Below are 25,006 nucleotides of genomic sequence, written 5' to 3' on the forward strand. Positions count from 1 at the left end.
AGTGAGGGGGGGGAGAGAGGCAAAGTGAGGGGAGCGGGGCACAGTGAGGGGAGGGGAGAGAGGCACAGTGAGGGGAGTGGGGGAGAGGCACAGTGTGGGGAAGGAGGGGAGAGAGGCACAGTGAGGGGAGGTGGGAGAGAGGCACAGTGAGGGAAGGGGGGAGAGAGGCACAGTGAGGGGAGGGGGGAGAGAGGCACAGTAAGGGGAGGGGGGAGAGAGGCACAGTGAGGGGAGTGGGGGAGAGAGGCACAGTGAGGGGAGGGGGGAGCGAGGCACAGTGAGGGGACGGGGGGACAGAGGCACAGTGAGGGGAGGAGGGGAGAGAGGCACAGTGAGGAGAAGGGAGAGAAGCACAGTGAGGGGAGGGGGGAGAGAGGCACAGTGAGGGGAGGGCCGGAGAGAGGCACAGTGAGGAGAAGGGAGAGAAGCACAGTGAGGGGAGGGGGAGAGGCACAGTGAGGGGAGGGGAGAGAGACACAGTGAGGGGAGGGGGGAGAGGCACAGTGAGGGAATGGGGAGAGAGAGGCACAGTGAGGGGAGGGTGGAGGAATGCACAATGAGGAGGGGGAGAGAGGCACAGTGAGGGGAGGGGAGGGGAAAGAGGCACAGTGAGGGGAGGGGGAGAGGCACGGGGAGGGGAGAGGCACAGGGAGAGGGGAGCGAGGCATATTGAAGGGAGCGAGGCACAGTGAGGGGAGAGAGGCACAGTGAGGGGGAGAGAGACACAGTGAAAGGAGGGAAGAGTGAGGAAAGGGGGGAGAGGCACAGTGAGGGGAGGGCGGAGAGGCACAGTGAGGGTTGGAATAGAGAGAGGCTCAGTGAGGGAAGGGAGGAGAGAGGCACAGTGAGGGGAGGGGGGAGAGAGGCACATTGAGGGAAGGAGGAGAGAGGCACAGTGAGGGAAGGAGGAGAGGCACAGTGAGGGGAGGGAGGAGAGAGGCACAGTGAGGGGACAGGGAGAGGCACAGTGAGGGGAGGGAGGAGAGAGGCACAGTGAGGGGAGGGAGGAGAGAGGCACAGTGAAAGGGGGGGATAGAGGCACAGTGAGGGGAGGGGGGAGAGAGGCGCAGCAAGGGGAGGGGGGAGAGGCACAGTGAGGGGAGTGGGGGAAGGGGGTATAGAGGCAGTGAGGGGAGGGGGAGAGAGGCGCAGTGGGGGGAGGGGGAAGAGGTGCGCAGTGAGGGGAGGGGGAAAAAGAGGCACAGTGAGGTGAGGGAGGAGAGGGACATGGAAGAGGCACAGCGAGGGGACGGGGGAGAGGCACAGTGAGGGGAGGGGGGAGAGGCACAGTGAGGGGAGCTGGAGAGGCACAGTGATGGGAAGAGAGAGACACAGTGATGGGGAGAGAGAGGCACAGTGATGGGGAGAGAGAGGCACAGTGATGGGGAGAGAGAGGCACAGTGATGGGGAGAGAGGCACAGTGAGGGGGAGAGAGAGGCACAGTAAGGGAGAGAAAAAAATTAAGGCTGTGCCTATAGTGCCGTCGATGGCGACACGATGGGTGACGACGCCGTCGCCACCGGCAAAAGTTATGTTTCGCCGGGCGGCGGCAGTGCGGGATTCCGGCAATTTCATTTGTTCAAGTGACGTGACGACCCTTGAAAAATCTAATTTTGCCGGCTACCAGTTTCCGCAACGGCGACGTCGCTTTGTCGCCGTAGCGCGCAATATAAGCGCACGCGGCGGCAATGCTTCTGTTTTCGGCCGACGTCGCCAGTACTATATGCGCGGCCTAAGAATGTAGATTAAATATTTGAAAAATTGTGCTAATTATTCTGCTCCATACAAAATGTTCCTAATATTTCACTATACTGAGATAGATCCCTTAATTTCCCAGCGTTCTCGTGTGGTAACGGGGGAAGGGAGCAGCGCTGATTGAGACGACCCTAGGGAGCGATTCATGGTATGTTTATCAATTTAAACTTTTACATCCTCATAACCTTTTATAAAACACAGAACAAATGCAAAGAAAGCTGCAGAATGGCCGGTGTGGGGATCAAACCCACGGCCGCGGCATTATTATCCCCACAACTGCGCTATCCAGCAAGCAAGCAACTGTATGTAGGGAAGGGGGAGAGAGGCACAGTGAGGGGAGGAGGGGATAGAGGCACAGTGAGAGGAGGAGGGGAGAGAGGCACAGTGAGGGGGGGGAGAGAGGCACAGTGAGGGGGGGGGGAGAGAGGCACAGTGAGGGGAGGGGGAGAGAGGCACAGTGAGGGGAGGGCCGCAGAGAGGCACAGTGAGGGGAGGGGAGAGAGGCACAGTGAGGAGAAGGGAGAGAAGCACAGTGAGGGGAGGGGAGAGAGGCACAGTGAGGGGAGGGGGGAGAGGCACAATGAGGGGAGGGGGGAGAGGCACAGTGAGGGGAAGGGAGAGAGGCACAGTGAGGGGAAGGGGAGAGAGGCACAGTGAGGTGAGGGGAGGGGGAGAGGCACAGTGAGGGGAGAGGGGCACAGTGAGGGGAGGGGGGAGAGAGGCACAGTGAGGGGAGAGGGGAGAGAGACACAGTGAAAGGAGGGGGAGAGAGGCACAGTGAGGGGAGGGGGGGAGAGAGGCACAGTGAGGGGAGGGGGGAGAGAGGCACAGTGAGGGGAGGGGAGAGAGGCACAGTGAGGGGAGGGGGGATAGGCACAGTGAGGGGAGTGGGGGAGAGAGGCACAGTGAGGGGAAGGAGGGGAGAGAGGCACAGTGAGGGGAGGGGGGAGAGAGGCACAGTGAGGGGAGGGGGGAGAGAGGCACAGTGAGGGGAGGGGGGAGAGAGGCACAGTGAGGGGAGGGGGGAGAGAGGCACAGTGAGGGGAGGGGGGAGAGAGGCACAGTGAGGGGAGGGGGGATAGGCACAGTGAGGGGAGTGGGGGAGAGGCACAGTGAGGGGAGGGGGAGCGAGGCACAGTGAGGGGAGGGGGGTACAGAGGCACAGTGAGGGGAGGAGGGGAGAGAGGTACAGTGAGGGGAGGGGGGGGGAGAGAGGCACAGTGAGGGGAGGGGAGGGGGAGAGGCACAGTGAGGGGAGAGAGGCACAGTGAGGGGGGGGAGAGGCACAGTGAGGGGAGAGGGGAGAGAGACACAGTGAGGGGAGGGGGGAGAGAGGCACAGTGAGGGGAGGGGGGAGAGAGGCACAGTGAGGGGAGGGGGGAGAGAGGCACAGTGAGGGGAGGGGGGAGAGAGGCACAGTGAGGGGAGTGGGGGAGAGAGGCACAGTGAGGGGAGAGGGGAGAGAGGCACAGTGAGGGGAGGAGGGAGGAGGCACAGTGAGGGGGGGGAGAGAGGCACAGTGAGGGGAGGGGGGAGAGAGGCAAAGTGAGGGGAGAGGGGCACAGTGAGGGGAGGGGAGAGAGGCACAGTGAGGGGAGGGGAGAGAGGCACAGTGAGGGGAGGGGAGAGAGGCACAGTGAGGGGAGTGGGGGAGAGAGGCACAGTGAGGGGAGTGGGGGAGAGAGGCACAGTGAGGGGAAGGGGGGAGAGAGGCACAGTGAGGGGAGGGGGGAGAGAGGCACAGTGAGGGGAGGGGGGAGAGAGGCACAGTGAGGGGAGGGGGGAGAGAGGCACAGTGAGGGGAGTGGGGGAGAGAGGCACAGTGAGGGGAGGGGGGAGCGAGGCACAGTGAGGGGAGGGGGGTACAGAGGCACAGTGAGGGGAGGAGGGGAGAGAGGCATAGTGACGGGAGGGGGGAGCGAGGCACAGTGAGGGGAGGGGGGTACATAGGCACAGTGAGGGGAGGAGGGGAGAGAGGCACAGTGAGCAGAGGGGGGAAAGAGAGGCACAGTGAGGGGGGGAGAGGCACAGTGAGGGAGGGGGAGAGGCACAGTGAGGAGAAGGGAGAGAAGCACAGTGAGGGGAGGGGGGAGAGGCACAGTGAGGGGAGAGAGGCACAGTGAGGGGAGGGGGGAGAGGCACAGTGAGGGGAGGAGGGAGAGGCACAGTGAGGGGAAGGGGAGAGAGGCACAGTGAGGGGAGGGGAGAGAGGCACAGTGAGGGGAGGGGAGAGAGGCAAAGTGAGGGGAGGGGGAGAGGCACAGTGAGGGGAGGGAGAGAGGCACAGTGAGGGGAGGGGGAGAGTGAGGAAAGGGGGGGAGAGGCACAGTGAGGGAATGGGGAGAGAGAGGCACAGTGAGGGGAGGGGGGAGGAATGCACAATGAGGAGGGGGAGAGAGGCACAGTGAGGGGAGGGGAGGGGAAAGAGGCACAGTGAGGGGAGGGGGAGAGGCACGGGGAGGGGAGGGGTAGAGGCACGGGGAGGGGAGAGGCACAGGGAGAGGGAAGCGAGGCATATTGAGGGGAGCGAGGCACAGTGAGGGGAGAGGGGAGAGAGACACAGTGAGGGGGAGAGAGGCACAGAGAAAGGAGGGAAGAGTTAGGAAAGGGTGGAGAGGCACAGTGAGGGGAGGGGGAGAGAGGCACAGTGGGGGATGGAGGAGAGAGAGGCTCAGTGAGGGAAGGGAGGAGAGAGGCACATTGAGGGAAGGAGGAGAGAGAGGCACAGTGAGGGAAGGAGGAGAGGCACAGTGAGGGGAGGTAGGAGAGAGGCACAGTGAGGGGGGAGAGCACAGTGAGGGGACAGGGAGAGGCACAGTGAGGGGAGGGGGTGAGAGGCACAGTGAGGGGAGGGAGGAGAGAGGCACAGTGAGGGAAGGGAGGAGAGAGGCACAGTGAGGGGGGGATAGAGGCACAGTGAGGGGGGATAGAGGCACAGTGAGGGAAGGGGGGAGAGAGGCACATTGAGGGAAGGAGGAGAGAGAGGCACAGTGAGGGAAGGAGGAGAGGCACAGTGAGGGGAGGGAGGAGAGAGGCACAGTGAGGGGGGGAGAAGCACAGTGAGGGGACAGGGAGAGGCACAGTGAGGGGACAAGGAGAGGCACAGTGAGGGGAGGGGGTGAGAGGCACAGTGAGGGGAGGGGAGGGGGGAGAGAGGCACAGTGAGGGGGGGGATAGAGGCACAGTGAGGAGAGGGGGGAGAGAGGCGCAGCGAGGGGAGGGGGGAGAGGCACAGTGAGGGGACTGGGGGAAGGGGGTATAGAGGCAGTGAGGGGAGGGGGAGAGAGGCGCAGTGGGAGGAGGGGGAGAGAGGCGCAGTGGGGGGAGGGGAAGAGGTGCGCAGTGAGGGGAGGGGGAAAAAGAGGCACAGTGAGGGGAGGGGGAGAGAGGCACAGTGAGGGGAGTGGGGGAGAGAGGCACAGTGAGGGGAGGGGGGAGCGAGGCACAGTGAGGGGAGGGTGGGACAGAGGCACAGTGAGGGGAGGAGGGGAGAAAGGCACAGTGAGGGGACGGGGGGAGAGAGGCACAGTGAGGGGGGAGAGAGGCACAGTGAGGGGAGGGGCGGAGAGAGGCACAGTGAGGGAGGTTGGAGAGGCACAGTGAGGAGAAGGTAGAGAAGCACAGTGAGGGGAGGGGGGAGAGGCACAGTGAGGGGGAGAGAGGCACAGTGAGGGGAGAGAGGCACAGTGAGGGGAGAGAGGCACAGTGAGGGGAGGGGGGAGAGGCACAGTGAGGGGAGGAGGGAGATGCACAGTGAGGGGAAGGGGAGAGAGGCACAGTGAGGGGAGGGGGGAGGAGGCACAGTGAGGGGGGAGGAGGCACAGTGAGGGGGGAGTGAGGCACAGTGAGGGGGGGGGGAGAGAGGCAAAGTGAGGGGAGCGGGGCACAGTGAGGGGAGGGGAGAGAGGCACAGTGAGGGGAGAGGGGAGAGAGGCACAGTGAGGGGAGGGGGGAGGAGGCACAGTGAGGGGAGGGGGAGGAGGCACAGTGAGGGGGGGAGAGGCACAGTGAGGGGAGGGGGGAGAGAGGCACAGTGAGGGGGGGGGGAGAGAGGCAGAGTGAGGGGGGGAGAGAGGCAAAGTGAGGGGAGCGGGGCACAGTGAGGGGAGGGGAGAGAGGCACAGTGAGGGGAGTGGGGGAGAGGCACAGTGTGGGGAAGGAGGGGAGAGAGGCACAGTGAGGGGAGGGGGGAGAGGCACAGTGAGGGAAGGGGGAGAGAGGCACAGTGAGGGGAGGGGGGAGAGAGGCACAGTGAGGGGAGTGGGGGAGAGAGGCACAGTGAGGGGAGGGGGGAGCGAGGCACAGTGAGGGGACGGAGGGACAGAGGCACAGTGAGGGGATGGGGACAGAGGCACAGTGAGGGGAGAGAGGCACAGTGAAGGGAGGGGGGGAGAGAGGCACAGTGAGAGGAGGGGCGGAGAGAGGCACAGTGAGGAGAAGGGAGAGAAGCACAGTGAGGGGAGGGGGGAGAGAGGCACAGTGAGGGGAGGGCCGGAGAGAGGCACAGTGAGGGGAGAGGGGAGAGAGGCACAGTGAGGAGAAGGGAGAGAAGCACAGTGAGGGGAGGGGGAGAGGCACAGTGAGGGGAGGGGGGGAGATGCACAGTGAGGGGAGGGGGGTGAGGCACAGTGAGGGGAGGGGGGAGAGGCACAGTGAGGGGAAGGGGGAGAGGAACAGTGAGGGGAAGGGGGGAGAGGCACAGTGAGGGGAAGGGGAGAGAGGCACAGTGAGGGGAAGGGGAGAGAGGCACAGTGAGGGGAAGGGGAGAGAGGCACAGTGAGGGGAAGGGGGAGAGAGGCACAGTGAGGGGAAGGGGAGAGAGGCACAGTGAGGGGAAGGGGAGAGAGGCACAGTGAGGGGAAGGGGAGAGAGGCACAGTGAGGGGTAGGGGAGGGGGAGAGGCACAGTGAGGGGTGAGAGCACAGTGAGGGGGGGGGGGAGAGACACAGTGAGGGGAGGGGGGGAGAGAGGCACAGTGAGGGGAGTGGGGGAGAGAGGCACAGTGAGGGGAGGGGAGAGAGGCACAGTGAGGGAGTGGGGGAGAGAGGCACAGTGAGGGGAGGGGAGAGAGGCACAGTGAGGGGAGTGGGGGGAGAGAGGCACAGTGAGGGGAGGGGGGAGGAGGCACAGTGAGGGGGGGAGAGAGGCACAGTGAGGGGAGGGGGGAGAGAGGCAAAGTGAGGGGAGCGGGGCACAGTGAGGGGAGGGGAGAGAGGCACAGTGAGGGGAGTGGGGGAGAGAGGCACAGTGAGGGGAGGGGGAGAGAGGCACAGTGAGGGGAGGGGGGGAGAGAGGCACAGTGAGGGGAGTGGGGGGAGAGAGGCACAGTGAGGGGAGGGGGGAGCGAGGCAATGAGGGGAGGGGGGAGAGGGGCACAGTGAGGGGAGGGCCGGAGAGAGGCACAGTGAGGGGAGAGAGGCACAGTGAGGAGAAGGGAGAGAAGCACAGTGAGGGGAGGGGGAGAGGCACAGTGAGGGGGGAGAGGCACAGTGAGGGAGGGGAGAGAGGCACAGTGAGGGGAGGGGGAGAGGCACAGTGAGGGGAGGGGGGAGAGGCACAGTGAGGGGAGGGGGGAGAGGCACAGTGAGGGAAGGGAGAGGCACAGTGAGGGAAGGGGAGAGAGGCACAGTGAGGGAATGGGGAGAGAGAGGCACAGTGAGGGGAGGGTGGAGGAATGCACAATGAGGAGGGGGAGAGAGGCACAGTGAGGGGAGGGGAAAGAGGCACAGTGAGGGGAGGGGGAGAGGCACGGGGAGGGGAGAGGCACAGGGAGAGGGAGCGAGGCATATTGAAGGGAGCGAGGCACAGTGAGGGGAGAGAGGCACAGTGAGGGGGAGAGAGACACAGTGAAAGGAGGGAAGAGTGAGGAAAGGGGGGAGAGGCACAGTGAGGGGAGGGCGGAGAGGCACAGTGAGGGATGGAGGAGAGAGAGGCTCAGTGAGGGAAGGGAGGAGAGAGGCACAGTGAGGGGAGGGGGGAGAGAGGCACATTGAGGGAAGGAGGAGAGAGGCACAGTGAGGGAAGGAGGAGAGGCACAGTGAGGGGAGGGAGGAGAGAGGCACAGTGAGGGGACAGGGAGAGGCACAGTGAGGGGAGGGAGGAGAGAGGCACAGTGAGGGGAGGGAGGAGAGAGGCACAGTGAAGGGGGGGGATAGAGGCACAGTGAGGGGAGGGGGGAGAGAGGCGCAGCAAGGGGAGGGGGGAGAGGCACAGTGAGGGGAGTGGGGGAAGGGGGTATAGAGGCAGTGAGGGGAGGGGGAGAGAGGCGCAGTGGGGGGAGGGGGAAGAGGTGCGCAGTGAGGGGAGGGGGAAAAAGAGGCACAGTGAGGTGAGGGAGGAGAGGGACATGGAAGAGGCACAGCGAGGGGACGGGGGAGAGGCACAGTGAGGGGAGGGGGGAGAGGCACAGTGAGGGGAGCGGGAGAGGCACAGTGATGGGAAGAGAGAGACACAGTGATGGGGAGAGAGAGGCACAGTGATGGGGAGAGAGAGGCACAGTGATGGGGAGAGAGAGGCACAGTGATGGGGAGAGAGGCACAGTGAGGGGGAGAGAGAGGCACAGTAAGGGAGAGAAAAAAATTAAGGCTGTGCCTATAGTGCCGTCGATGGCGACACGATGGGTGACGACGCCGTCGCCACCGGCAAAAGTTATGTTTCGCCGGGCGGCGGCAGTGCGGGATTCCGGCAATTTCATTTGTTCAAGTGACGTGACGACCCTTGAAAAATCTAATTTTGCCGGCTACCAGTTTCCGCAACGGCGACGTCGCTTTGTCGCCGTAGCGCGCAATATAAGCGCACGCGGCGGCAATGCTTCTGTTTTCGGCCGACGTCGCCAGTACTATATGCGCGGCCTAAGAATGTAGATTAAATATTTGAAAAATTGTGCTAATTATTCTGCTCCATACAAAATGTTCCTAATATTTCACTATACTGAGATAGATCCCTTAATTTCCCAGCGTTCTCGTGTGGTAACGGGGGAAGGGAGCAGCGCTGATTGAGACGACCCTACGGAGCGATTCATGGTATGTTTATCAATTTAAACTTTTACATCCTCATAACCTTTTATAAAACACAGAACAAATGCAAAGAAAGCTGCAGAATGGCCGGTGTGGGGATCAAACCCACGGCCGCGGCATTATTATCCCCACAACTGCGCTATCCAGCAAGCAAGCAACTGTATGTAGGGAAGGGGGAGAGAGGCACAGTGAGGGGAGGAGGGGATAGAGGCACAGTGAGAGGAGGAGGGGATAGAGGCACAGTGAGGGAAGGGGGGAGAGAGGCACAGTGAGGGGGGGGAGAGAGGCACAGTGAGGGGGGGGGGGGAGAGGCACAGTGAGGGGAGGGGGAGAGAGGCACAGTGAGGGGAGGGCCGCAGAGAGGCACAGTGAGGGGAGGGGAGAGAGGCACAGTGAGGAGAAGGGAGAGAAGCACAGTGAGGGGAGGGGAGAGAGGCACAGTGAGGGGAGGGGGGAGAGGCACAATGAGGGGAGGGGGGAGAGGCACAGTGAGGGGAAGGGAGAGAGGCACAGTGAGGGGAAGGGGAGAGAGGCACAGTGAGGTGAGGGGAGGGGGAGAGGCACAGTGAGGGGAGAGGGGCACAGTGAGGGGAGGGGGGAGAGAGGCACAGTGAGGGGGGGAGAGGCACAGTGAGGGGAGAGGGGAGAGAGACACAGTGAAAGGAAGGGGAGAGAGGCACAGTGAGGGGAGGGGGGAGAGAGGCACAGTGAGGGGAGGGGGGAGAGAGGCACAGTGAGGGGAGGGGGGAGAGAGGCACAGTGAGGGGAGTGGGGGAGAGAGGCACAGTGAGGGGAGGGGAGAGAGGCACAGTGAGGGGAGTGGGGGAGAGAGGCACAGTGAGGGGAGAGGGGAGAGAGGCACAGTGAGGGGAGGGGGGAGGAGGCACAGTGAAGGGGGGGGAGAGAGGCACAGTGAGGGGAGGGGGGAGAGAGGCAAAGTGAGGGGAGAGGGGCACAGTGAGGGGAGGGGAGAGAGGCACAGTGAGGGGAGTGGGGGAGAGAGGCACAGTGAGGGGAAGGAGGGGAGAGAGGCACAGTGAGGGGAGGGGGGAGAGAGGCACAGTGAGGGGAGGGGGGAGAGAGGCACAGTGAGGGGAGGGGGGAGAGAGGCACAGTGAGGGGAGGGGGGAGAGAGGCACAGTGAGGGGAGGGGGGAGAGGCACAGTGAGGGGAGTGGGGGAGAGGCACAGTGAGGGGAGGGGGAGCGAGGCACAGTGAGGGGAGGGGGGTACAGAGGCACAGTGAGGGGAGGAGGGGAGAGAGGTACAGTGAGGGGAGGGGGGGGAGAGAGGCACAGTGAGGGGAGGGGAGGGGGAGAGGCACAGTGAGGGGAGAGAGGCACAGTGAGGGGGGGGAGAGGCACAGTGAGGGGAGAGGGGAGAGAGACACAGTGAGGGGAGGGGGGAGAGAGGCACAGTGAGGGGAGGGGGGAGAGAGGCACAGTGAGGGGAGGGGAGGGGGAGAGGCACAGTGAGGGGAGAGAGGCACAGTGAGGGGGGGGGAGAGGCACAGTGAGGGGAGAGGGGAGAGAGACACAGTGAGGGGAGGGGGGAGAGAGGCACAGTGAGGGGAGGGGGGAGAGAGGCACAGTGAGGGGAGGGGGGAGAGAGGCACAGTGAGGGGAGGGGGGAGAGAGGCACAGTGAGGGGAGTGGGGGAGAGAGGCACAGTGAGGGGAGGGGAGCGAGGCACAGTGAGGGGAGGGGGGTACAGAGGCACAGTGAGGGGAGGAGGGGAGAGAGGCATAGTGACGGGAGGGGGGAGCGAGGCACAGTGAGGGGAGGGGGGTACATAGGCACAGTGAGGGGAGGAGGGGAGAGAGGCACAGTGAGCAGAGGGGGGAAAGAGAGGCACAGTGAGGGGGGGAGAGGCACAGTGAGGGAGGGGGAGAGGCACAGTGAGGAGAAGGGAGAGAAGCACAGTGAGGGGAGGGGGGAGAGGCACAGTGAGGGGAGAGAGGCACAGTGAGGGGAGGGGGGAGAGGCACAGTGAGGGGAGGAGGGAGAGGCACAGTGAGGGGAAGGGGAGAGAGGCACAGTGAGGGGAGGGGAGAGAGGCACAGTGAGGGGAGGGGAGAGAGGCAAAGTGAGGGGAGGGGGAGAGGCACAGTGAGGGGAGGGAGAGAGGCACAGTGAGGGGAGGGGGAGAGTGAGGAAAGGGGGGGAGAGGCACAGTGAGGGAATGGGGAGAGAGAGGCACAGTGAGGGGAGGGGGGAGGAATGCACAATGAGGAGGGGGAGAGAGGCACAGTGAGGGGAGGGGAGGGGAAAGAGGCACAGTGAGGGGAGGGGGAGAGGCACGGGGAGGGGAGGGGTAGAGGCACGGGGAGGGGAGAGGCACAGGGAGAGGGAAGCGAGGCATATTGAGGGGAGCGAGGCACAGTGAGGGGAGAGGGGAGAGAGACACAGTGAGGGGGAGAGAGGCACAGAGAAAGGAGGGAAGAGTTAGGAAAGGGTGGAGAGGCACAGTGAGGGGAGGGGGAGAGAGGCACAGTGGGGGATGGAGGAGAGAGAGGCTCAGTGAGGGAAGGGAGGAGAGAGGCACATTGAGGGAAGGAGGAGAGAGAGGCACAGTGAGGGAAGGAGGAGAGGCACAGTGAGGGGAGGTAGGAGAGAGGCACAGTGAGGGGGGAGAGCACAGTGAGGGGACAGGGAGAGGCACAGTGAGGGGAGGGGGTGAGAGGCACAGTGAGGGGAGGGAGGAGAGAGGCACAGTGAGGGAAGGGAGGAGAGAGGCACAGTGAGGGGGGGATAGAGGCACAGTGAGGGGGGATAGAGGCACAGTGAGGGAAGGGGGGAGAGAGGCACATTGAGGGAAGGAGGAGAGAGAGGCACAGTGAGGGAAGGAGGAGAGGCACAGTGAGGGGAGGGAGGAGAGAGGCACAGTGAGGGGGGGAGAGGCACAGTGAGGGGACAGGGAGAGGCACAGTGAGGGGACAAGGAGAGGCACAGTGAGGGGAGGGGGTGAGAGGCACAGTGAGGGGAGGGGGGAGAGAGGCACAGTGAGGGGGGGGATAGAGGCACAGTGAGGAGAGGGGGGAGAGAGGCGCAGCGAGGGGAGGGGGGAGAGGCACAGTGAGGGGACTGGGGGAAGGGGGTATAGAGGCAGTGAGGGGAGGGGGAGAGAGGCGCAGTGGGAGGAGGGGGAGAGAGGCGCAGTGGGGGGAGGGGAAGAGAGGCACAGTGAGGGGAGGGGGAGAGAGGCACAGTGAGGGGAGTGGGGGAGAGAGGCACAGTGAGGGGAGGGGGGAGCGAGGCACAGTGAGGGGAGGGTGGGACAGAGGCACAGTGAGGGGAGGAGGGGAGAAAGGCACAGTGAGGGGACGGGGGGAGAGAGGCACAGTGAGGGGGGAGAGAGGCACAGTGAGGGGAGGGGCGGAGAGAGGCACAGTGAGGGAGGTTGGAGAGGCACAGTGAGGAGAAGGTAGAGAAGCACAGTGAGGGGAGGGGGGAGAGGCACAGTGAGGGGAGAGAGGCACAGTGAGGGGAGAGAGGCACAGTGAGGGGAGAGAGGCACAGTGAGGGGAGAGAGGCACAGTGAGGGGAGAGAGGCACAGTGAGGGGAGGGGGGAGAGGCACAGTGAGGGGAGGAGGGAGATGCACAGTGAGGGGAAGGGGAGAGAGGCACAGTGAGGGGAGGGGGGAGGAGGCACAGTGAGGGGGGAGGAGGCACAGTGAGGGGGGAGTGAGGCACAGTGAGGGGAGGGGGAGAGAGGCACAGTGAGGGGGGGAGAGGCAAAGTGAGGGGGGGAGAGAGGCAAAGTGAGGGGAGCGGGGCACAGTGAGGGGAGGGGAGAGAGGCACAGTGAGGGGAGAGGGGAGAGAGGCACAGTGAGGGGAGGGGGGAGGAGGCACAGTGAGGGGAGGGGGGAGGAGGCACAGTGAGGGGGGGAGAGGCACAGTGAGGGGAGGGGGGAGAGAGGCACAGTGAGGGGGGGGAGAGAGGCAGAGTGAGGGGGGGAGAGAGGCAAAGTGAGGGGAGCGGGGCACAGTGAGGGGAGGGGAGAGAGGCACAGTGAGGGGAGTGGGGGAGAGGCACAGTGTGGGGAAGGAGGGGAGAGAGGCACAGTGAGGGGAGGGGGGAGAGGCACAGTGAGGGAAGGGGGAGAGAGGCACAGTGAGGGGAGGGGGGAGAGAGGCACAGTGAGGGGAGTGGGGGAGAGAGGCACAGTGAGGGGAGGGGGGAGCGAGGCACAGTGAGGGGACGGAGGGACAGAGGCACAGTGAGGGGATGGGGACAGAGGCACAGTGAGGGGAGAGAGGCACAGTGAAGGGAGGGGGGGAGAGAGGCACAGTGAGAGGAGGGGCGGAGAGAGGCACAGTGAGGAGAAGGGAGAGAAGCACAGTGAGGGGAGGGGGGAGAGAGGCACAGTGGGGGGAGGGCCGGAGAGAGGCACAGTGAGGGGAGAGGGGAGAGAGGCACAGTGAGGAGAAGGGAGAGAAGCACAGTGAGGGGAGGGGGAGAGGCACAGTGAGGGGAGGGGGGAGATGCACAGTGAGGGGAGGGGGGTGAGGCACAGTGAGGGGAGGGGGGAGAGGCACAGTGAGGGGAGGGGGGAGAGGCACAGTGAGGGGAAGGGGGGAGAGGCACAGTGAGGGGAAGGGGAGAGAGGCACAGTGAGGGGAAGGGGAGAGAGGCACAGTGAGGGGAAGGGGAGAGAGGCACAGTGAGGGGAAGGGGAGAGAGGCACAGTGAGGGGAAGGGGAGAGAGGCACAGTGAGGGGAAGGGGAGAGAGGCACAGTGAGGGGTAGGGGAGGGGGAGAGGCACAGTGAGGGGTGAGAGGCACAGTGAGGGGGGGGGGAGAGACACAGTGAGGGGAGGGGGGAGAGAGGCACAGTGAGGGGAGTGGGGGAGAGAGGCACAGTGAGGGGAGGGGAGAGAGGCACAGTGAGGGGAGAGAGGCACAGTGAGGGGGGGGGGAGAGACACAGTGAGGGGAGGGGGGAGAGAGGCACAGTGAGGGGAGTGGGGGAGAGAGGCACAGTGAGGGGAGTGGGGGAGAGAGGCACAGTGAGGGGAGGGGAGAGAGGCACAGAGAGGGGAGTGGGGGAGAGAGGCACAGTGAGGGGAGGGGAGAGAGGCACAGTGAGGGGAGTGGGGGAGAGAGGCACAGTGAGGGGAGTGGGGGAGAGGCACAGTGAGGGGAGTGGGGGAGAGAGGCACAGTGAGGGGAGAGGGGAGAGAGGCACAGTGAGGGGAGGGGGGAGGAGGCACAGTGAGGGGGGGAGAGAGGCACAGTGAGGGGAGGGGGGAGAGAGGCACAGTGAGGGGGGGAGAGAGGCAAAGTGAGGGGAGCGGGGCACAGTGAGGGGAGGGGAGAGAGGCACAGTGAGGGGAGAGGGGAGAGAGGCGCAGTGAGGGGAGGGGGAGGAGGCACAGTGAGGGGGGGAGAGAGGCACAGTGAGGGGAGGGGGGAGAGAGGCACAGTGAGGGGGGGAGAGAGGCAAAGTGAGGGGAGCGGGGCACAGTGAGGGGAGGGGAGAGAGGCACAGTGAGGGGAGTGGGGGAGAGGCACAGTGTGGGGAAGGAGGGGAGAGAGGCACAGTGAGGGGAGGTGGGAGAGGCACAGTGAGGGAAGGGGGGAGAGAGGCACAGTGAGGGGAGGGGGGAGAGAGGCACAGTGAGGGGAGTGGGGGAGAGAGGCACAGTGAGGGGAGGGGGGGAGCGAGGCACAGTGAGGGGACGGGGGGACAGAGGCACAGTGAGGGGAGGAGGGGAGAGAGGCACAGTGAGGGGAGGGGGGAGAGAGGCACAGTGAGGTGGGGAGAGAGGCACAGTGAGGGGAGGGGCGGAGAGAGGCACAGTGAGGAGAAGGGAGAGAAGCACAGTGAGGGGAGGGGGGAGAGGCACAGTGAGGGGAGAGGTACAGTGAGGGGAGGGGGGAGAGGCACAGTGAGGGGAGGGGGAGAGGCACAGTGAGGGGAAGGGGAGAGAGGCACAGTGAGGGGAGGGGGAGAGGCACAGTGAGGGGAGGGGGAGAGGCACAGTGAGGGGAGAGAGGCACAGTGAGGGGAGGGAGAGAGGCACAGTGAGGGGGAGAGAGGCACAGTGAGGGGAGGGAGAGAGGCACAGTGAGGGGAGGGGGAGAGGCACAGTGAGGGGAGGGAGGCACAGTGAGGGGAGGGAGAGAGGCACAGTGAGGGGAGGGGGAGAGTGAGGAAAGGGGGGAGAGGCACAGTGAGGGAATGGGGAGAGAGAGGCACAGTGAGGGGAGGGGGAGGAATGCACAATGAGGAGGGGGAGAGAGGCACAGTGAGGGGAGGGGAAAGAGGCACAGTGAGGGGAGGGAGAGAAGCACGGGGAGGGGAGAGGCACAGGGAGAGGGGAGCGAGGCACAGTGAGGGGAGAGGGGAGAGAGGCACAGTGAGGGGGAGAGAGGCACAGTGAAAGGAGGGGAGAGTGAGGAAAGGGGGAGAGGCACAGTGAGGGGAGGGGGAGAGAGGCACAGTGAGGGATGGAGGAGAGAGAGAGGCTCAGTGAGGGAAGGGAGGAGAGAGGCTCAGTGAGGGAAGGGAGGAGAGAGGCACAGTGAGGGGAGGGGAGGAGAGAGGCACATTGAGGGAAGGAGGAGAGAGGCACAGTGAGGGAAGGAGGAAAGGCACAGTGAGGGGGGGGGGGAGAGGCACAGTGAGGGGAGGGGGGTGAGGCACAGTGAGGGGAGGGGGTGAGGGGAGGGAGGAGAGAGGCACAGTGAGGGAAGGGAGGAGAGAGGCACAGTGAGGGGGGGATAGAGGCACAGTGAGGGGAGGATAGAGGCACAGTGAGGGGGGGATAGAGGCACAGTGAGGGGGGGATAGAGGCACAGTGAGGGGGGGATAGAGGCACAGTCAGGGGGGGATAGAGGCACAGTCAGGGGAAGGGGTGAGAGGCACAGTGAGGGGAGGGAGGAGAGAGGCACAGTGAGGGGAGGGGGAGAGAGGCGCAGCAAGGGGAGGGGGAGAGGCACAGTGAGGGGAGTGGGGGAAGGGGGTATAGAGGCAGTGAGGGGAGGGGGAGAGAGGCGCAGTGAGGGGAGGGGGAAGAGGTGCGCAGTGAGGGGAGGGGGAAAAAGAGGCACAGTGAGGGGAGGGGGAGAGGGATGGGAGAGGCACAGTGAGGGGACGGGGGGAGGCACAGTGAGGGGAGGGGGAGAGGCACAGTGAGGGGAGGGGGAGAGGCACAGTGAGGCGAGCGGGAGAGGCACAGTGATGGGGAGAGAGAGGCACAGTGATGGGGAGAGAGAGGCACAGTGATGGGGAGAGAGAGGCACAGTGAGGGGGAGAGAGGCACAGTAAGGGAGAGAAGAAATGATTAAGGCTGTTCCTATAGTGCCGTCGATGGCGACACGACGGGTGACGACGCCGTCGCCACCGGCAAAAGTTATGTTTCGCCGGGCGGCGGCAGTGCGGGATTCCGGCAATTTGATTTGTTCAAGTGACGTGACGTGACGGCCCTTGAAAAATCTAATTTTGCTGGCTACCAGTTTCCGCAACGGCGACGTCGCTTTGTCGCCGTAGCGGGCACTATAAGTGCACGTGGCGGCAATGCTTCTGTTTTCGGGCGACGTCGCCAGTACTATATGCGCGGCCTAAGAATGTAGATTAAATATTTGAAAAATTGTGCTTATGATGGGCTTTATTTTCCTGTTATTTTCCCTGTGCTAATTATTCTACTCCATACAAAATGTTCCTAATATTTCACTATACTGAGATAAATCCCTTAATTTCCCAGCGTTCTCGTGTGGTAACGGGGAAAGGGAGCAGCGCTGATTGAGACGACTCTAGGGAGCGATTCATGGTATGTTTATCAATTTAAACTTTTACATCCTCGTAACCTTTTATAAAACACAGAACAAATGCAAAGAAAGCTGCAGAATGGCCGGTGTGGGGATCAAACCCACGGCCGCGGCATTATTATCCCCACAACTGCGCTATCCAGCAAGCAACTGTATGTAGCAAGCGAGTCAGCGCAGGAGCTGCGGGAAAGTGTTTTACCTAGTATAGAACGGCTGGCTAACCACAGCCATATATAAGTGCCACGCGCGCACGCCGGAGCAAGCGCGCCCACTATATTACGTGCCGTAGTGTATATTTACAGACAGAAAGGAACAAATAACGTTTCCGGGCGGCAGCCCTTCCGTCTGATCGCCCCTCAGTGTTACACAAATATAACAGACAGACATTTATGTAACACTGACATTCGCCCCCACCCACTTGGCGCCAAAACGCCATTAAGCAGACCCCGTTCCAGGTGTGTGGAGGTCTCAAATTAGCCGGTAAGACCACGCGTGTCTGGTTGCCGGTGCTTCCGGGTTGTGACATCACGTGTCACGGCAAGGTCTGCCCCTCATAACGAGCGTCGTTGCCACGGGACCACAGGTGTAGCATGCTTGTTACCATGGCAACAAAGGACGCTAGCGCACATTTATATATACAATGTAACAAACATTTAAAAGCCCATAATGAGAAATATAAGAACTGGAACCAAACTACTAGTGAAGAAGCTGGTTAAGGGATAAGAACTGAATAAACAATGGTGTGTGTGTGTGTGTGTGTGTGTGTGTGTGTGTGTGTGTGTGTGTGTGTGTGTGTGTGTGTGTGTGTGTGTGTGTGTGTGTGTGTGTGTGTGTGGACCCGGCGTTGCACGTGAGCTAAATTTCCAGCTATGAGGGGGGGGGGGCAGTGGAGAGGAGGGGGGGACGGACAGTGGACAGGAGGGGGGAGCGGGAGAGGCACAGTGATGGGGAGAGAGAGGCTCAGTGAGGGGGAGAGAGGCATAGTGATGGGGAGAGAGAGGCATAGTGATGGGGAGAGAGAGGCTCAGTGAGGGGGAGAGAGAGGCTCAGTAAGGGAGAGAAAAAATGATTAAGGCTGTGCCTATAGTGCCGTCGATGGCGACACGACGGGTGACGACGCCGTCGCCACCGGCGAAAGATATGTTTCGCCGGGCGGTGGCAGTGCGGGATTCCGGCAATTTGATTTGTTCAAGTGACGTGACGGCCCTTGAAAAATCTAATTTTGCCGGCTACCAGTTTCCGCAACGGCGATGTCGCTTTGTCGCCGTAGCGGGCACTATAAGTGCACGCGGCGGCAATGCTTCTGTTTTCGGGCGACGTCGCCAGTACTATATGCGTGGCCTAAGAATGTAGATTAAATATTTGAAAAATTGTGCTTATGATGGGCTTTATTTTCCTGTTATTTTCCCTGTGCTAATTATTCTGCTCCATACAAAATGTTCCTAATATTTCACTATACTGAGATAAATCCCTTAATTTCCCAGCGTTCTCGTGTGGTAACGGGGGAAGCGAGCAGCGCTGATTGAGACGACTCTAGGGAGCGATTCATGGTATGTTTATCAATTTAAACTTTTACATCCTCGTAACCTTTTATAAAACACAGAACAAATGCAAAGAAAGCTGCAGAATGGCCGGTGTGGGGATCAAACTCACGGCCGCGGCATTATTATCCCCACAACTGCGCTATCCAGCAAGCAAGCAACTGTATGTAGCAAGCGAGTCAGCGCAGGAGCTGCGGGAAAGTGTTTTACTCATCACTTAGTGCGTCCCTAGTATAGAACGGCTGGCTAACCACAGCCATATATAAGTGCCACGCGCGCACGCCGGAGCAAGCGCGCCCACTATATTACGTGCCGTAGTGTATATTTACAGACAGAAAGGAACATATAACGTTTCCGGGCGGCAGCCCTTCCGTCTCATCGCCCCTCAGTGTTACACAAATATAACAGACAGACATTTATGTAACACTGACATTCGCCCCCACCCACTTGGCGCCAAAACGTTATTAAGCAGACCCCGTTCCAGTTGTGTGGAGGTCTCAAATTAGCCGGTAAGACCACGCGTATCTGGTTGCCGGTGCTTCCGGGTTGTGACATCACGTGTCACGGCAAGGTCTGCCCCTCATAACGAGCGTCGTTGCCACGGGACCACATGTGTATCATGCTTGTTACCATGGCAACAAAGGACGCTAGCGCACATGTATATATATACAATGTAACAGACATTTAAAAGCCCATAATGAGAAATATAAGAACTGGAACCAAACTACTAGTGAAGAAGCTGGTTAAGGGATAAGAACTGAATAAACAATGTCGTGTGTGTGTGTGTGTGTGTGTGTGTGTGTGTGTGTGTGTGTGTGTGTGTGTGTGTGTGTGTGTGTGGACCCGGCGTTGCACGTGAGCTAAATTTCCAGCTATGAGGGGGGGGGGAGAGGAGGGGGGGACGGACAGTGGACAGGAGGGGGGAGCGGGAGAGGCACAGTGATGGGGAGAGAGAGGCTCAGTAAGGGAGAGAAAAAATGATTAAGGCTGTGCCTATAGTGCCGTCGATGGCGACACGACGGGTGACGACGCCGTCGCCACCGGCGAAAGATATGTTTCGCCGGGCGGTGGCAGTGCGGGATTCCGGCAATTTGATTTGTTCAAGTGACGTGACGTGACGGCCCTTGAAAAATCTAATTTTGCTGGCTACCAGTTTCCGCAACGGCGACGTCGCTTTGTCGCCGTAGCGGGCACTATAAGTGCACGTGGCGGCAATGCTTCTGTTTTCGGGCGACGTCGCCAGTACTATATGCGCGGCCTAAGAATGTAGATTAAATATTTGAAAAATTGTGCTTATGATGGGCTTTATTTTCCTGTTATTTTCCCTGTGCTAATTATTCTACTCCATACAAAATGTTCCTAATATTTCACTATACTGAGATAAATCCCTTAATTTCCCAGCGTTCTCGTGTGGTAACGGGGAAAGGGAGCAGCGCTGATTGAGACGACTCTAGGGAGCGATTCATGGTATGTTTATCAATTTAAACTTTTACATCCTCGTAACCTTTTATAAAACACAGAACAAATGCAAAGAAAGCTGCAGAATGGCCGGTGTGGGGATCAAACCCACGGCCGCGGCATTATTATCCCCACAACTGCGCTATCCAGCAAGCAAGCAACTGTATGTAGCAAGCGAGTCAGCGCAGGAGCTGCGGGAAAGTATTTTACTCATCACTTAGGCTGCGGCCACGCTAGCGCTGAGCGTGCTGACCGCGCTGTGCTTGCCGAGTTTAGTTTTCACCCAGGCTTTAAAAAAAAGAAAATGGATAGAAGTGCGGCGCAACTGCGCATGTCCAATGAAAGGCTCCCGGATGACTAGTTCAACATAACTTTATTTGACACACACCAGGGCTACACCAGCATCTCCCCCTCAACGCGTTTCACCCTTACGCAGAGGGCTTCGTCTTGGAGTGGGGAGAAGTGGTGACAGCCTCTTAAATACCTAAAAGCCCGCGAAAGCGGCATTAAAACTTTAACCCCTTCAGTGCTATATGCCTGTTAGCTAATATCATGCTATTTAAAGTATTTAATGTCTGTGCAGCTCACTATAAACATATTATATGCACAGAGAGCATCTAAATTATATATTCAGACATACACAGTAGCAAAATGATAAGACTATTTGGCAGCACATTCCAGGTATATGAATAAACATAAAAAGCTGTTGCAAACACTGCAAGTGGAATATACTCAACACTAGATTCACAATAACCCAAGTTATATACCGATTAGTCAGTCATACATATAGGGGCTTCCTAATGCTTTATTTAGACATATTTGTGACTTATAGACCAGTGAATCAAGGGAAGGTAGGTGGGAAAGGGAGAGAAACAAGGGTAAAAGGGGGGGGGGAGAGAAGGGGGGGAAAAGAGGAGGGGGGGGAGGTATGGAAGGGGGGGGGGATGAGAAGTGTGAGGGAGGGAAAGAGAGGGGGGGGGGAGGAGGGGGGAGGGGAGGGGGAAAGGCTAAGGGAGGGACAGTGCAGAGAATAAATCAGAAATACACAATAGACGTTCTGTTCTAAAGAAGACCATAATATGTACATATCTGCATTCCACGTATAACACTCTTATATATCTCTTAAAGAAAACATCGTAGATCCCAATCCACATTAAGTCCACTGGGTTGTAATGTGTTTAATGTGTGGATCCAGTGCGCCTCCCTTTGGTGTGGGAGCTTGATTCTATCCCCTCCCCGAGGGGGGAGGACTACATGTTCTATAGCGCAACAACTGAAATTGTCCACAGAACCCAATGGACAGTTGTTAAAGTGGATTGGGACCGGATGTGTCATGTCTGAATTCTTGATGAGCCTTAAGTGTTCTAGAATGCGAATTTTTAAGGCTCTACTGGTAAGCCCCACATACTGTTTTTTACATCCGCATTGTAACAAGTATATGACATAATTGGTCTGACATGACATAAAGGTTTTTATCTGATATTTCCGTGTTTCAAGTTTATCAGTGAAATGTTTAACTTTCTTCATTTTGGGACAAATCTTACAGTGCCCACATTTAAATGATCCAATCAATTTTGGAAAGAAAGACAGTTTATTCTGGTTAGTATTAGTAGTTTTCAGCAAACTGGGTGACAGAAGATTCCCTAGCGTAGCTGCTCTACGGAACACTATTTTGGGTCCCACACATGCCATTTTATTTAGTAAAGGGTCTAGTGAAAGTGTGGCCCAATGTTTGCGTATGATGGTTTTAATTGAGTTTGCTTGTTCGCTATAGTTTGTAATAAAGAATGGCGCTTCTGTGTTCTCGGCCTGTGTATCTATCTGGGTACTGTTGGCTGCTATGTTGGTGAGGGTGTTCCTATCCATATTCAGTGCATGCTGATATGCCTGATCAAGGTCTGCACCATCGTATCCCCTCGACAGGAACCTCCTCCTCATCTCTTTCGCCCTGTGGATAAAGGCCTCCAATGTGGAGCAGTTACGGCGTAATCGCAGGAACTGCCCCTTTGGAATGCCCTTAACCAGAGGGCGTGCGTGACAACTGTTATAATGAAGTAATGAGTTCCTGGCATTCTCCTTTCTATAGATGTCTGATTGAATATTATACTCCATATCCACATATAAATTTAAATCTAGAAAGTAAATGTGGTTTTTATTATATGTGTGAGTAAATTTCAAGTTGAGAGTATTGTCTGCCAGGTATTCAAAGAACCTCAAAAGGTCTTCCTCCCCACCACTCCAGATCAAAATCAGGTCGTCAATGTAGCGTTTGTAAAACACCACATGACGCCTGAAGGGATTGGAATCTCCAAACACGGGGGACATCTCCCACCAACCCATGAACAAGTTGGCGTAGGAGGGGGCAAAGGATGTCCCCATAGCTGTCCCACGTGTTTGGAGATAATACTGCTGGTCAAAGAAAAAATAATTGTGCGTAAGTGAAAATCTAATACTGTCAAGAATAAAAACTATGTGTGCTGGCGAAAGAGTGGAAAAAAAAGAGACTTTGAAGCGCGCTCAACTTGCCCGCAGCACTCCCCGCGTGAGCTTGCGAAATAGCCAGGACACCCGGCGCTCCTGCTTGGGGAGCTGGTGACGTCACTGCTCTGCTCATACACACACACAAACGCACACACACATACACACACGCACACGCACACGCACACGCACACGCACACGCACACACACATATATATATATATATATATACAGTGTTCGACAATCCTATACATTTACACGCCCGGGGCGGGTGGATTTAACCCCTGGGCGAGTAAATATTGGCCCAAGCAGCACACGTGTTTATTTTTTTAAATTTCCCTGCTCGCGCTGAAATTTTCCCGCTCTAGCTGCCTGAAACAAAAAAAAAAAAAAAAACTCCCCCTACCTGACTGCTGATTGGCGCGCGCTCCCAGGCTTTGTGGGCGCGCGGCCAGGCTCTATATGAGCCGGCCCCCAACGTATGGCCATTTTTTCTGGCCGGAGATCTGTTGGAGAGTACGAGCGTAAGTACTCTCCAATCCTCCATCCCCTCTGCTCCTTCCCTGCCTCCTGCAGTTCCCCCTTTCTCCCCCCAACCCCCGATACCCGCGCGTGGCTGGATATGGTAGCGTGGGTGTTCCCCCTTCTCTCCCCGGCCCCCGCTTACCCCAGCTTCCCGCGCGGGGCAGAGGTGTCCCCCCCCTTCTCCCCCCCCCCCCGGCCTCCCCCGATCCCTGGGTGATGGTAGTGGGTGTTCCCCGGCTTCCCGCGATACCCGTGCGGGGCTGGTGATGGTAGTGGGGATGTTCCCCGCGATACCCTTGGGGGGCGGGTGATGGTAGTGGGGGGCTTCCCCACTTACCCCGGCTTCCCGCGATACCCTTGGGGGGCGGGTGATGGTAGTGGGGGTGTTCCCCGCTTACCCCGGCTTCCCGCGCCGCTTCGCCTGATCCCCGCGCGGGGCTGGAGATGGTAGCGGGGTTTTTCCCCCCTTACCTACTTTGTCTCCGCTTCTCCACTGTCCCGTGGCTGTCCGCGCAGGGCGGGAGATGGTCGCGGGGGGGGGGGGGGGGAGCGAGCGGGTCAGTGGTGGTGCTCGGTCGTGCGGCCTTTCCTCTTCTACCCCCTGTCGTGTGTGTGTGTGTGTGTGTGTGTGTGTGTGTGTGTGTGTGTGTGTGTGTGTGTGTGTGTGTGTGTGTGTGTGTGTGTGTGTGTGTGTGTGTGTGTGCGTGCATGCATGGGAGAGTGTGTGTGTGTGTGTCACCCCAGTCAGTCACCCCAGTCAGTCACCCCGTCACGGAGGTTATTTGGACTGGGGCGCTCCCTAAATTTTGTGGCTTAAAAAGTTGTTGTAACGCCTTACTCTATTAAAAAATGATAAAATATAAAATATGATTTTGGTGTTTGTGGTGCAAAAGGGTGTGTAGAAAAACATATACTGGCCCTTTTAGTTGATTTTGTGGTTGCTGCTTGACCTTGGAGAAGGGAATCCCGTGTCCTTCTCAGCGTGGCAGTAGTGGTGTGAAGATGGTCAGCGCGAACCTCGTGGACCTCACGGATATAGTGAATCCGGATGCAGTATTAAGACAAGAATAAAAGAATAAAACACGATATTAGTGTATCATGTCCACATTGGGGGATTGGGGGAAAAAAAAGGGGAGGGGGGGAGTGGGAAGGGGGAGTAGGGGGGTGGGGTAGGAGTGGACGGTGGTGGGATGGATGGTGGGTTCCCACTAACTAATCACAGAATACATAGAATATATGGATCCAGTGACTCACACGGGCTTGTGTGGTGTCTCTCCCTCAACGCTGACTGGTGTGGGTAAATACAGACTCATATACTGGAGTCTCAGATATACATTAAACTCACACGGCCTGATGTGAGTCCTTGCCCTCAGAGGGTAATGTCCTGTATGGATGGTGTCCTGTTGTTTCAGCAGAGTTGTCCCCCGATGGGTGTGGTGTGTGAGTGTCTCCTCTCCCCGTATCCCAAATGACCAAAAAGCAATGTGCAAACCAAAAGTCAAAATGAATTAAAAGGTCTTTAATGGGTTAACAGTGAAGACATGTGCATACACTATGCATACATGTTGTGGTGCTTAAAAGGTATAAAACAATATATGACACGATAACACAATGAACTAAACAGTATGTGATGTACTGAAGCAAACACAAAAAAGGACTCTCACACTAAACGAATATACAAAATCACTTGCCCAGCATCATCCGCTCAGAGCACTCCTGCACGATCTCCTCCGTTTTTTGCTCCAACTGGCGCGTCCGGCAGCGGAACCGGAAAGGGGGATCTGAACCGGATGTCCTGCAGTGTGCTGGGTCCCTCTGTCAATGAGCTCCGGCAGGGAACTACGCGTTTCGCAATAAGCTTCGTCAGGTTCCTGCCGGATGCTCATTGTGTGCTGCATTTATAGGTGCCCCCATTAGTTTAATTGGAGAAACACCTGGATTAAGGGCATGGTTTAAATTTAGACGGTTATATCTCTTTATAGGAGCTACCTTTGGTAGCCCCTAATGTCAGGGATAGTGAGATGTGCCTGTAAATATAAATAATGGGTTAGATAAGCATATATTAAAATTAGATAAGCATATATTAAAATAAATCAATACATTATAAAAACTACATTTTAAAAAATACTTAGAGATGATCATTGTATTTGTCCTTAGAAGCATTTTAAGTTTAATAAAAAACGGTGGAAATTGGAATTTGATTGGGGTATTTGTGTGATTTGGAATCTTTTAGTTCCTCCGTGTGCAGTATTTTTAAAACCATTCTCTGTTGGTTAAAATCTTTACATATGTAATACAATAGTGCCACCATGTGGCTGGATGTGAAAATTACCTCAACACTGTCATAACCTAATGGTAAAAGTTAAGCAATCTTGGTAGTGTGGCACACATCCCTTTAAAGTAACTTAAAAATGTGCCAGAGTGTATTACAGCAAAAAATATATTTATGTGACAAAAGT

General features: G+C 58.7%; 1 protein-coding gene across 1 annotated transcript in view; it reads left to right on the plus strand.

Moving 5' to 3' along the window:
* Positions 1 to 1,862: 1,862 nt before the first annotated feature.
* LOC142476173 (uncharacterized) overlaps positions 1,863 to 25,006 on the plus strand; it is a gene marked incomplete at its 3' end in the record, with an annotated part of 33,564 nt that continues 10,420 nt past the window's right edge. The window contains exons 1-5 of the mRNA XM_075581650.1: positions 1,863 to 1,903; positions 8,712 to 8,777; positions 16,482 to 16,547; positions 18,030 to 18,095; positions 19,488 to 19,553. The remainder of the gene's footprint in view (positions 1,904 to 8,711; positions 8,778 to 16,481; positions 16,548 to 18,029; positions 18,096 to 19,487; positions 19,554 to 25,006) is intronic.

Source organism: Ascaphus truei, unplaced genomic scaffold (assembly GCF_040206685.1).
Source record: "Ascaphus truei isolate aAscTru1 unplaced genomic scaffold, aAscTru1.hap1 HAP1_SCAFFOLD_1466, whole genome shotgun sequence".
Classification (NCBI taxonomy): domain Eukaryota; kingdom Metazoa; phylum Chordata; class Amphibia; order Anura; family Ascaphidae; genus Ascaphus; species Ascaphus truei.